This window comes from Bombina bombina, chromosome 3 (genome assembly GCF_027579735.1).
Source record: "Bombina bombina isolate aBomBom1 chromosome 3, aBomBom1.pri, whole genome shotgun sequence".
Classification (NCBI taxonomy): domain Eukaryota; kingdom Metazoa; phylum Chordata; class Amphibia; order Anura; family Bombinatoridae; genus Bombina; species Bombina bombina.
This window is the reverse complement of record NC_069501.1, coordinates 263,262,663-263,276,263: the sequence shown is the minus strand read 5'-3', so window position 1 is coordinate 263,276,263 and position 13,601 is coordinate 263,262,663. Positions and strand designations below refer to the sequence as shown.

The 13,601-nt window shown below is 40.9% G+C and overlaps 1 protein-coding gene and 1 long non-coding RNA gene across 4 annotated transcripts in view; one reads left to right on the top strand and one right to left on the bottom strand.

Moving 5' to 3' along the window:
• Positions 1-10,217, top strand: part of LOC128653160 (uncharacterized) — a 32,671-nt gene extending 22,454 nt beyond the window's left edge. Inside the window, exon 2 of the long non-coding RNA XR_008401336.1 lies at positions 9,864-10,217. This is a non-coding gene — a long non-coding RNA (uncharacterized LOC128653160). The remainder of the gene's footprint in view (positions 1-9,863) is intronic.
• Positions 1-13,601, bottom strand: part of RAP1GAP2 (RAP1 GTPase activating protein 2) — a 695,842-nt gene that overhangs the window by 473,114 nt on the left and 209,127 nt on the right. The window lies entirely within an intron of this gene.

Sequence of the window (13,601 nt, the reverse complement as noted above, 5' to 3'; positions counted from 1 at the left end):
GGGTGTGTGTTTTCTGTGGGTGTCTCAGTGAGGGTGTGTGTATGTCTTTGTGTGATTTTTGTGGATGTCTCAGTGAGGGTGTGTGTATGTATGTCTTTCTGTGTTTAAGTGGTTGTCTCTCTGTTTGTGTATGTCTTTGTGTGTTTTCTGAGGGTGTTTCTGTGTGTGTGTGTATGTCGTTATGTGTTTTCTGAGGCTGTCTCTGTCAGTGTTTCCTTGGGTGTATGTGGATGTTTGAATTTGTGTGTGTGTGTGTCCATTGTCTGTTCCTTTTTAGGACATTTTGACCTTACTACTGATTATTCACATCTTTCTACAGACTTTGAGACTAATGAGACCTTTACGGAAGTCACCAATCCACCACTTAACCTTTTAAATTATTGTTTAGGCAGTTCAGGACCCTTCCTTTCAGCCACTGCATGCTGTTGTCATCATTTAGTTGGCATCTTCCTTTACAAAAAGATAATCAGAACTCCATATTTTGTTTTCTAAATCTCCTTTTTTTACCAAACTGTAGTCTTCCTCATTACTTGTCAGGTCAATGTAATCAAGTGCTGAGTGTCTGTTTGGGTGTCTGTGTCTGAGTGTGTTTGTGTGTTACTTTGCGTGTCTGCTACAGTGTCTATATGTGAATCCTTATGTGTGAGTGTGAGTGTGTGTGTGTGTTTCAGTGTATGAGTGTATCTGTATGTTACTACCTTTACAACATTTCCAAGTTTAAATAGACACTTAAGAATAAAGTGCATATACGTTTTAGTTACTTGGTCAAAAATTGCACATGTCAAAGGGGGGGGGGGGCTGATCAATGGTTAAGTCAGGGGCCTCAAAATTTCTAGTGGCGGCCCTGATGTAGCGGGTTACTTTGTGATTAGGGATGTGGTGGTTTAGGAGTTAATAGTGTAGTGGTTTACTTTGCAATGGGGGTGTTGCAGTTTAGGGGTTAATAATGTAGTGGGTTACTTTACGATGGGGGATGTGCCGGTTTTAATAGTTTAGTGGGTTACTTTGCAAAGGGGTATGTGGCGATTTAGGGGTTAATAGTGTAGTGGGTTACTTTGCGATGGGGCATGTGGCGTTTAAAGGTTTAATAGAATATTTTAGTGCAACTGTTTCCTCCGGCCAAACTCCTTTAAGGTTGCGTAAAAAGTTTAAGCGGTAAATGCAATTGCATTTCAGCGATTGTATTTCCTTTCATCTTATAATACGAATGAATATTGCCGCTCAACACCCCCCCATAAAAAATATGGGGAGCTTAAATTACCGCAAATTTGCGCAAACAAAATCGCTGTAATTAAAAAAGCGCATTTAAAAAACTTGTAATATGGGTAAAGAAGGGTAAAGAAGAACAATAGTGCTCCACTTGTAATCTAGTCCTTAATGTGAATGTGTTCCCAATGATCCATTTTACTTACTGGAGTGTATTAAACTGTTTAAAAATAGCTCATTTACCTTTTTTGTTATTTGAAATGCTATGTTTGCCTGTTGTATCCCCACCTATACTGAATATTTCAATACTTAAGTACTGTTTATAGAAATGTTATGTAAACAAGACATTTTAGAAGAAATCATGCTCAAAGTGGGTGTGGAGCATAGAGATACTGAATTTTTTAATGCTTCCAGTGGAGACAGGAAGATACTAAAATGTTCATTTTCAATTTTCTCTCTAAATATTGGCCTCACTGTGTATAAAGAGATAAGGGTGTAAGGTTGGTATTTACCCAAGTCCTGTTCCAAAAGTAGCTACAGGTGTGGAGGTTCCTATATAATCTCACTCAGAACAACAGTCTGTGCTGAGAGATTAAAGTAAACAATAAAGCCCTGTATCCTGCAGTATCCAACCCAGTATCCAGTATCATGCAGTTTTCAGCCTGGTATCCAGTATCCTACAGTATCCAGCCTGTGAGTTCTGAGGCCTGCAATCCTAGCCTGTGAGTCTGCATATTGCTCCTGTGTAATCAAGCCTGCATTTTGCTCCTCTGTAACCTGAGGCCTGCACCTTGCTCCTGTGTAACCTGAGGCCTGCACCTTGCTCCCGTGTAACCTGAGAGGCCTGCACCTTGTTCCTCTGCACCTATATCTTATGGTATCTGCAGTATAACCACATGTGCATGTGCCATTACCTTCATCCTTGGTACTTTATGACTGACTGTTTCATGGTTTCTGATCATTGGCATACCACTAGACAGCAGCTCCTTCCTGCCTGCTCTCCTCCTGCTCCTGCTTGTCTCTCCTATGCCACAGCCACTGCCCTGCCCCCCGCCTCCCGGCACAGCACAGGTGACTCTCTTTCTTCACTTTCTTTCTGCAGCCACTGCCCTGCCTCACAGTCCTCCCACCTCCCTGCACCTATTTAATGGAGGTCGCTGCGCCAGTCCGCGCCTGGACCGTGCCAAGCACCACAAACCCTGGCTCCTACAACCTCCACCACTATGACGCCAGCATCCTCCTCCATCTAAACACCGGAAGATCATCCACCTGCCATCCCCGACGAACACCATAGGACCCTTCACCTGCCGCAACCGCTCCTTCTCCTCCCTCCGGACCACTAACCGACCAGTCACCTCACATAAAAACAACCGCATCCTCCTCAACACCTGCTCCATCCACAAGCATGCTGTCAAAATCTGGAACCTGCTCAACTCCACATCACCAGGCATCGCCTTCCTCACCGAAACCTGGCTGAACCCCACATCAACACCTGACATCACCATCGCCATCCCCGACGGATACAAGATCTCCCACAAGAACCGCAGCAACCGACTGGGAGGAGGCATCACCATCATCCACAAACACTCCCTCCACATCAAAACCAGCTCCGACTAACACTCACCAGGCTTGGAACACCTACACTTCAAGATCCAGGTCAGTTCCAACACCACCCCACGTGGCACCCTCATCTACAGACCTCCCGGACCTCGTCCTGCTTTCTGCGACTCAATCACCGACCTCATCGCACCCCACGCCCTCGCCTCAACAGACTACATCCTCCTTGGTGACCTCAACTTCCACCTTGACAACCCCAACGACCACAACACCACCAACCTCTTGGAAAACCTTGGAACCATCGGACTGAAGCAACTCCTCAACTCCCCAACCCACTTAGCCGGATACACTCTCGACCCTATCTTCTCTGCAGGCAACCACATCTCAGTAAACCACATCACCGAACTTTATTGGACTGATAACCATTGCATACACTTTTCCTTCAACAAACTCACCACACACCTCCGGCAGCACCACCCGCCCTGCAGAAACTGGAACAACATCACCGAAGACCAACTGTACTCCACCCTGAACAAGTCCCCCCCAGCTACCTCCACAGACGCCAACTCCTCCACCCACAACCTCCACCACTGGCTCACAGACTGCACCAACACCCTCGCCCCCCTCAAGAAACAGCCCAACCACCATCCCACCAACAAGGCCAGTTGTTTCACCTCAGCCCTCCAGGATTCCAAACGCCACTGCAGGCAATTGGAAAGGACCTGGAGATCCAGCAAGACCCCTGTGAATAAAACGGCCTACAAAGAAGCCATCACTACCCATTACCACCTCATCAAAACCACCAAGACAGCCATCAAAGAAAGAATCAATGCTAATGTCCACAGCAGCAAGGACCTATTCACAGTCATCAAGGAATTCTCCAATCCCAAAAGCAACACCGACATCCCGCCCTCCCAGGACCTCTGCAATAACCTTGCAACATACTTCCACTGCAAGATCGTCGACATCTATGACAGCTTCATGCCCCAGAACTCACCCACCACCGCCGACCCACCAACTCCCACCGATACCTCACCCAAATACACCACCGCCTACCCCCCACGGACCATCTGGAGCCCCCTCACCACAGAGGACACCATTAGAATTATGAGATTGATCAACTCCGGAGCACCCTCGGACCCATGCCACATCACATATTCAACAAAGCGGGTTACACCATCGCCCCCCGAGCTCTGCAGCACCATCAACTGCTCCATCAAAACCAGCACCTTCCCGGATGATTGGAAGCACTCACAATTAAAACCCTAACTGAAAAAACCCACGGCTGACCCCAATGATCCGAAGAACTACCGCCCCATCTCTCTGCTCCCCTTTGCGTCCAAAGTCATTGAGAAGTCCATTAACGCACAACTCGTTGACCACATCGAGGCCAACCACACCCTGGACCTCTCCCAATCTGGTTTCAGGAGCAACCACAGCACCGAGACCGCCCTCCTCACTGCCAAAGACGACATCCTCGCCATAGTCGACTGAGGAGAGACCGCCGCCCTCATCCTTCTAGACCTCTCAGCAGCATTCAACACTGTCTCCCACCTCACCCTTCGCACCCGCCTACACGACACCGGCATACGTGACAAAGTCCTGGAATGGATCACCTCCTTCCTCACCAGCAGAACCCAAAAAGTTAGACTCCCACCCTTCACTTCCAAGCCCACAGAGATCAGCTGAAGTGTACCCCAAGGCTCTTTGCTGAGCCCCACCCTATTTAACATCTACATGGCCCCTCTCACCGCCATCACCCAACGACACAACCTCAACATTGTCTCCTACAACACCCAGTTAATCATCTCACTCACTAATGACCCCACCAACGCCAAGAGAAACATCCACAAAGCACTGACAGCAGTCACCACCTGGATGAGCTACAACTGCCTAAAGCTGAACGCAGACAAGACCGAAGTCCCACCACATCCGCCTGGAATAACTCCTGGTGGCCCACAGCCCTCGGACACTCTCCAATCATGCACAAAATCTAGGCATCATCCTGGACTCATCGCTATCCATGGACCCACAAATCAACACCATCTCCTCTGCATGCTTCCACAAACTTCACCTGCTGCAAAAGATCTTCAAATGGATGCCAACCGAGACCAGGAAGACTGGCACCCACGCCCTCGTCAGCAGCCGACTGGACTATGGCAATGCACTCTACACCGGCTCCACCATCAAGCTCCAAAAGAGACTCCAGCGCATCCAGAACGCCTCGGCCAAACTCATCCTCAACATCCTTTGCCAATGCCGCATAACCAAACACCTGCGGAACCTGCACTGGCTCTGCATCAACAAAAGAATAACCTTCAAGCTTCTCACCCACGCATTCAAGGCCCTCCACAACATCGGTCCCGAATACATGAACCACCGCGTTACCTTTTACACCCCCTGTCAGACAACTGACCAAGCCCTCGCAGTCATCCCCCGCATCAGGAAAACCACAGTGGGAGGCAGATCCTTCTCTCACCTGGCAGCCAAGACTTGGAACACCCTGCCGCTGCACCTCAGACAAGCTACCGCCCTAACTAAGTTCAGAAAGGACCTCAAGACCTGGCTTTTCGAATGAACTGCAACCCTCAACGCCTTGAGACCCTTATGGGTGAATAGCCGCGCTTTACAAGAACCCAATAGATAGATCTCTTTTGTGTCAATTTCTGCATCAAATGAGGAGTTCGTACAAATATATCATTTTGAAAGTAGTGTAAATAAATGGCATTATTTTTACCTAATGCTAGAAATCACACAATTTTATTATTTTTCCTCATCCTTATGCAGTAACTAAGGTATGCAGATTAATATTCATATTTTCACTTTTTTAATTGTGTGGAGTCATATTTCTGTAATAAAATTTTGCATTAAGGAATATTGTTATGTGACCCATACTTAAATGAGAAAAATATGGTTTATCACCCTATTAAAGTGCCAGTAGAAAGGAGAAAAGGGAGGTTACATTGGTTCACTTAATACTAAACAACTATCTATCACGTTTTTAACACCTTGGCTCCCAAAGAGCACTGTTTCCATGGAGTGTGCAAAACTATAATCTTTGTCCTGATATCATAGACTCCCTTATTAAGCTGCTATGATTAGGGAAATGACTGCATTACTTAGCTTTCTCTCATACCATAATCCCTATGAGTAAACAAACCACCTTCTTTAACAATGTCACAGTACAGCAAGTCTAAGAGACGCAAAAACAGGCTGGATCATCACAGTTTACAAATAAAGAAGGTAGCCTGTTATTCCTTTAGATGGGTAGCATTTACATTTTTTAAGCAAATCATTTCATTGTGGCTCAAAGCTTATATTGCTAAGTGTTTATAGCATTAATTAATTAATTAATTAATTAATTAAACAAAGTCTTTTTTTTACTTTGTCTTTTTGTTTGCAAAACAGGTATGGTTCTTTCATTGTCAGACATACATCTGTGATTGCCTTGTATCAGAAAGAAAACTATCTTTTACAACACACGATCGCCTAGATTACAAGTCACGTTAAAACTGTAGCGCAAGTGCACTATGGTTTTGTTTTCTGGCTCCCTAGAGCATCTTCAGCCTCTCTAGCCTCACCAGTCCTTATGTTAAGAATACTATAGAGGCTAGCGAGGCTGACGACGCTCTAGCGAGCCAAAAAATAAATAAATAGCGCATTTGCTCTACAGTTTGCGCGCCACTCGTAATCTAGGCGAGTAAATGGAATAGATTTAATTTTAAGAAATGTTGAAGGATACCTACAAACAATGTACTACAGTTATTTGCATTGTATGAATATTAGCTAAAACAGTCGACTAGATTACGAGTTTTGCGTTATGGCTCATAACACTGCTTTTCACTACCGCTGCTTTTACGAGTCTTCTAGGTACAGCTGTAACGCACACCTTTTTATCTGAAACCGCACCTTTCAAAAAGTCCTTTTTCAATGGGATTTCCATAGCGCCGGTATTACGAGTTTTCCTGGGAGGCCAAAAAGTGAGCGGTACAGTCCATACCGACAAAATTCGTACCGCCATCTAAAGTCAGTAGTTATGAGTTCTACACTACAAAGCTATAGCATAAAACTCATAACTAAAGTGTAACAAAGTACTCTAACACCCATAAACTACCTATTAACCCCTAAACCGAGGCCCTCCCGCATCGCAAACACTAAAATACAATTATTAACCCCTAATCTGCCGCTCCGGACATCGCCTCCACTATAATAAACAAATTAACCTCTAAATTGCCGCACTCCTGCATCGCAAACACTAGTTAAATATTATTAACCCCTAATCTGCTGCCCCCAACGTTGCCGCCGCCTAAATACACTTATTAATCCCTAAACCTCTGGCCTCCCACATCACTAAAACTAAATAAATATATTAACCCCTTAACCTAACCCTAAGTCTAACCCTAACACCCCTAACTTTAATATAATTAAAATAAATCTAAATAAACATTACTATCATTAACTAAATAATTCCTATTTAAAACTAAATACTTACCTATAAAATATACCCTAAGCTAGCTACAATATAACTAATAGTTACATTGTAGCTATCTTAGGTTTTATTTTTATTTCACAGCTAAGTTTGTATTTATTTTAACTAGGTAGACTAGTTAGTAAATAGTTATTAACTATTTACTAACTACCGAGTTAAAATAAATAAACATTTACCTGTAAAATAAAACCTAACCTTTCTCACACTAACACCTAACATTACACTAAAATGAAATAAATTACATTAAACACAATTAACTAAATTACAAAAAAATAAACACTAAATTACACAAAATAAAAAAGAAATTATCAAATATTTAAACTAATTACACCTAATCTAATAGCCCTATCAAAATAAAAAAGCCCCCCCAAATAAAAAAAAATCTAGCCTAAACTAAACTGTCAATAGCCCTTAAAAAGGCCTTTTGCGGGGCATTGCCCCAAAGAAATCAGCTCTTTTACCTGTAAAAAAAATACAAACAACCCCCAACAGTAAAACCCCCCACCCACACAACCAAACCCCCCAAATAAAACCCTATCTAAAAAACTTAAGCCCCCCATTGCCCTGAAAAGGGCATTTGGATGGGCATTGCCCTTAAAAGGGCATTTAGCTCTTTTTTTTGTTGCCCAAAACCCTAAGCTAAAAATAAAACCCACCCAATAAACCCTTAATAAAACTTAACACTAACCCCCGAATATCCACTTACAGTTTTTGAAGTAAATTTATGTAGGTGGCGGAGACATTGGGGGTGGTAGATTAGGGGTTAATAAGTGTAGGTAGGTGGCGGCGACGTTGGGGCGTCAGATTAGGGGTTAATAAGTGTAATGTAGGTGTCGGCGATGTCGGGGGCGGCAGATTAGTGGTGTTTAGACTCAGGGTTTATGTTAGGGTGTTAGGTGTAAACATCAATTTTGTTTCCCCATAGACATCAATGGGGCTGCGTTACGGAGCTTTGCGCTCCATCATTGCAGGTGTTAGGCTTTTTTTTTAGCCGGCTCTCCCCATTGATGTCTATTGGGAAATCGTGGATGAGCACGTCAAACCAGCTCAAAGCAGCGCTGGTATTTGTGCAATGCAGCCATATCGCCGGGTTTTTGCAAACCTGTAATAGCAGCGCTATTAAAGGTGAGCGGTGGAAATAACTTGCAAGTTATTACCGAGCCACTCATAACGCAAAACTCGTAATCTAGCTGATTGTTAGTACAAGACTTAAAATAATAAGTAAAATATTATATTGTTATGTGAGGGCAAAAAAAATCCATAAATGTTTTTTAGATGATCCATTTATATAGCCCACCTGGGAGTTTTTTTTTGTAACAATGGTTTTCAGACTCCCAACCAAACCCCAAAGTGTCAAATGTATACATGCGCTTACAGACCACTGCTGGCTCCTGTTTTTCTAATTGGTCTTTTCATATGCAGGGAAGGGGGGGGGGGGTATTTGCACCTGGTCCCTTTCACTGGGTGTTCCAGCTAATCTCATCAACAGTGCTAAACTGGGAGCTTCTGAGTAATTTTTTAAAAAGATGTATACTGGATTTTTAGATCAGTATCTGTGCATATTTCTCTTTATAGTAGTGTCTGTTATATGCAGTTATATGAAAATTGGTGTATACTGTCCCTTTAACTTGGCTAGATGTCCCTCTGTCACACCATGGTCAGCCCACACAACATGGGTATACTGTATAATTTGTTAAAAAATAATTCGCTGTGCATTAGGTATATTGACCAATGTAATAGTATATTATAATGTGTGAGAATTCACGTGCATGAACATAGCGACCCTCTGCTGTATGGCAACTGTTGTGCACAATGGCACGTGGTATGTGAGTTTGCCCTGGGAATTATTCTGGATTTCAGAAAGCTCATGTATGGTTTACAGCCGACACATGAGCACTGAGCTTTTCAAACACCTTTTTGTAACATATGTATTGTTTTGCAACCCATGGATATATCCCTTGAAAACACTTGTTCGTTTTTATCCCCTCTGCTATAGTTAGGGATAGGTATAAATGAGCTCCTGCACTGATCAACATGTAGTTGGGTCACATTTTAATTATAATTGTGCTTGAATGTAGATTTTAGGCATTAGAGGGGCCTTTTCCTGTTAATAGAAAAGGGCACAAATTGATGAAAAAGATATACATGAAAGCCCAGTTTGTGTAGCTCTAGACCATCTAATAAATACACATAAGCTAAAGAACATAAGTGCAGCTTAGAAGTGCATGTTTTTTAGGTTTTAAAATAGACTAATACAGAAATTTGAGTCATGTGATGATACCTGGAGGGGATAGAAAAAATAGAGAAACGCAAGGGCTGCAAACTTTTTTTATCAAATGAATGAATACAAATTAGTTTAAAAGTTTAACATTTTCAGTGCTAATTTCTACATTTTAGTGTGGTTTCATTCTTTAAAAGAAGTATGATGTATTATTAAATCGTTTTATTCCCATGAGTAAAGATACAAAGCGATACACCACAGGAATCTAGAATATATATAGAATAATATATGTTTTAAATCATTGTAAATATATTATTATTCATGCAATTATTTAAGATTATTTTTCTTTTAAGATCGAAATGTATTTGAATGTTTTTTTTTTTTAAATAGATTAACACCACTTTGGAAGACATACTAATTAATCAAATGGACCAATGAGAAGTAAGCTGCAAAGAATATAAAAGATCTGGATGGCAATGGATACGATCTCCCTTAGAAAAAGCTGAAAAAAGGGGAAACGTTCTCCAGAGACGCAATTACGTCACAAGAAGGCATTTCCCAACATCCTCAGCAGAGATACGCTCTTGATACATTTGTAGCTGGTTGCAATACAACACATGTGAAAACAAGTAACAATTTGATCCCATTACAAGGTGTGTGACTTTTACCCCGAGTGACTTTTAAAAGATTTTAACTGCTTTAAAGATTGTAATTGTTTGTGTTGAATAAATCATTTATGAAGCAGGTTGCTGCTATCCGGAAAAATTCTTATGAGCCCAATACGTAACGCATTTTGTAGCTCTCTAAGTGTGAGTACCCAGTTGCAAGCAATGTGTGGGGGAATTTAACATAACAGTAGTACACTATGTTGGAATTCGAAATTTAAAGACACAGATTAAAACATACAGGATTAAAGATACAGACTGGTTTAAACCTTATTAAAAAAAATATATATTTTATTCACATTTTTGCGCTATTATTTGTACTTTTTGTTTAAATACACGTTTAGTGTTCTTTGGCCTGCTGTACTATACTGCAACAAATAACTTAATCTCACCCAGCAAAATTAAAAAAACGTGCTGTATGAATGGCCTAATACTTCCAGGAATACATGTAAAACTATATGTGACTTTTACTGCCTATTCAAAAAGAGATACAAGGACAGCGTGCTATCTGTATTTTATGTGTATGCTCTGTCTGAAACATGAAATAAAAATGTTGTGTTCCATGTTCCTTACAAAAAATGCTTTAATTTCTTTTTCTGCTAAAATTCAATATGAGAACAAGATATCATGATCCTGAATAAGCATGAATCATAAATCAGATGTCCAATAGAGGTGGTAAGATAAATTAAAGTAAGGGAAGTTTAGAATTTGTGGGATACAAGATGGTAAGTTTATGCTTATTTTATGTATTCTTCGCAAAACATCAGCTGCAAATTATAAATATTTTAGATATGTATGCTATAGTTATGTGTATGCAAATGTTACATTAATATTAATGCATCATTCCCACAACCCCTTGGCTACCTGACTTCCAGTAAATATTGTCATACGAAATAAGGTGGGGACGTAATTTGTGTACATTTCACTGATTTCAGATGCTCATTCTTTTTTTTTTAACCAGCTTGCTCTGAGCACCATTGTTTTGTATATGGAAATATTCCAAACGAAGAAAATACTAAAAGGCCCAAAGTTTAATGCAAGAACTACTATATGTAAATAACAAAGGACCAGCTGCCCGTACTGTTTCCCAGGAACGTTATGCCCTGTAAAGCATTAACACAGGAAACACTCAGTAAAGAATTGAATTAAAAAACTGCTGTTTGCATATGGGAAAATGGAATCTGAACAGTTCAGCACTTCACTGTTAAAATAGCCTATTGTGTATAACATTGGTATAATATGTGCTTGAGTCTTGCCCAGCAACTAATGAGTTTAAAGTTACTCTTATGGGAAATACTTTCATGCCACCATAAATCAACTATTCGGTCATTTATGGATTCACAAATGGATACAGTATGGTTTAACATTCTGCCTTTGCTGTAGAGCTATCAGGACACTGAATTATAGAGTGTGAGGAGGTGTGAGAAACGGACTGCTGGGGTCATATATAGTAAAAACTAGACTTTATTACACTTTATTGTAAATAATTACTATTATTTATTATTATCATTACTATTATTATTACATTGCCACCCAATATTCTCTGTCAAAGGGACAGTGTACTGTCCCTTTAATGTGTTTCTAACATGTTACATCAGCTGCAGAGTATACAATATATGGAAAATTGTTCCTTTAGGTTTAGTTTTGTATATAAAATAGCTGCATCTGTTAATTGAAACCAAGTCACAATAAAATGGGCTAAACTTGCAGGGAGAGTTTATCTCTTTATGATTTACACAAAATCCTCGTTATACAGTGCTTAGAGAGAACAATGGAAAATTAACATTTTAGTACCTCCCTATCCAGTCTCCAGGTATAACATTTCTTGTTTATGTAGTTTTTTTTTATAACTATAACTTAAAGGGCCATAATACCCAAATGTTTAAACACTTGAAAGTGCTGCAGCATAGCTGTAAAAAGCTGACTAGAAAATATCACCTGAACATTTCTATGTAAAAAAGAAAGATATTTTACCTCAAAAGTTCCTCAGTAGCCACATCCCATTGTAAAGGACTTCTAAGCAGCAAATCAGTATGTCTGTCCCGGGACAGCAGAAGGAGCGAGCTTTCGTGTACACTCATCTTATTTTCCCTATTTAGTGTAAGGAAGTTTACTATGAAATCTCATGAGAGTTAAGTGAAATCTCATGAGATCACAGTAAAAGAGTTCATGACCTCAGCACTGTTGATGCTGATTGGCTGCTGTTCATTACTTCATTTTTTTTTACCTGCAGCTGGGCTGCAGCTGAGTATAACTTTTACACAGAACTTACTCTGCTGAACTGAGGAAACTGTGAGGTAAAATATCTTCCTTTTTTACATAGAGATGCTCAGGTGATATTTTCCTGTCAGCTTTTTACAGTTATACTGCATACGTTTCAAGTGATTTAGCATATTAGTATTATGTCCCTTTAAGTATTGGAATTTACAGTATAGGTGGGTATACAACAGGCAAAACCAGCTATTTCAAATGACACAATCAAGGGGAAGGAGCTATCTGTAAACTATTTAATAGTAGGTAAAATGAGTCTTTCGGAACACATTAAGGTAGAATTTGGAAGGTCTGGAGTAATTTGATCCTGTCCGGGTTATTAATTAGAACAGGAGAAAAAGGCAGGCACTACTCGGGGGTTTAAAAAAAACAAAGACTTTTATTGATAAACATAAGCCCAACAAAAGAAAAATAGGCTTAAAAATTACCAACAGCAATACAGCAGATAGGCCGTCTGTCCCTCTGTATCATTCTATCTGCTGTATTGCTGTTGGTAATTTTTAAGCCTATTTTTCTTTTGTTGGGCTTATGTTTATCAATAAAAGTCTTTGTTTTTTTTAAACCCCCGAGTAGTGCCTGCCTTTTTCTCCTGTTCGTATCCACTTTGGGCTTGATCCCCCTGGCTACGGCACTCCGGAGTCTCTGCTCTATCATTGGATAACCCTGAGGTGTATCTGCGGTTCCGGTTCCGGGTCAGTGCAGCCGCACGCCGTATCTTTTTTCCTTCACATATTAATTAGAACAGGTTGGACCACAGGACCCAGGTGGCATTTGACAGGAGTGGTACATAGGAAGTTAAAATTAAGTAAAAAAAATACTATTATCTGAGGTCCATTAGTTGGATATAATCACAATCTTGTGTGGTATTTCAATCTGCTGAACCTTAATATTTGAGACAACTCATTACTGTTGGATTGAGGAGTTAGATAAGGTGTCATTTCATTCTTGGGCCCAGGTAGCATAATGTCTTGAGCTGGCCCTGACCCCAGGGTAGCGTCTAGTGCATCCAATCCCTGCAAACTAGCGTTAGGCTCCAAAAAAGGAGCGTAGAGCATTTTTACCGCAAATGCAACTCTCGATACCAGAGTTGCTTACGGACGCGGCCAGCCTCAAAAACGTGCTCGTGCATGATTCTCCCATAGCAAACAATGGGGCTGTTTGAGCTGAAAAAAAACCTAACACCTGCAAAAAA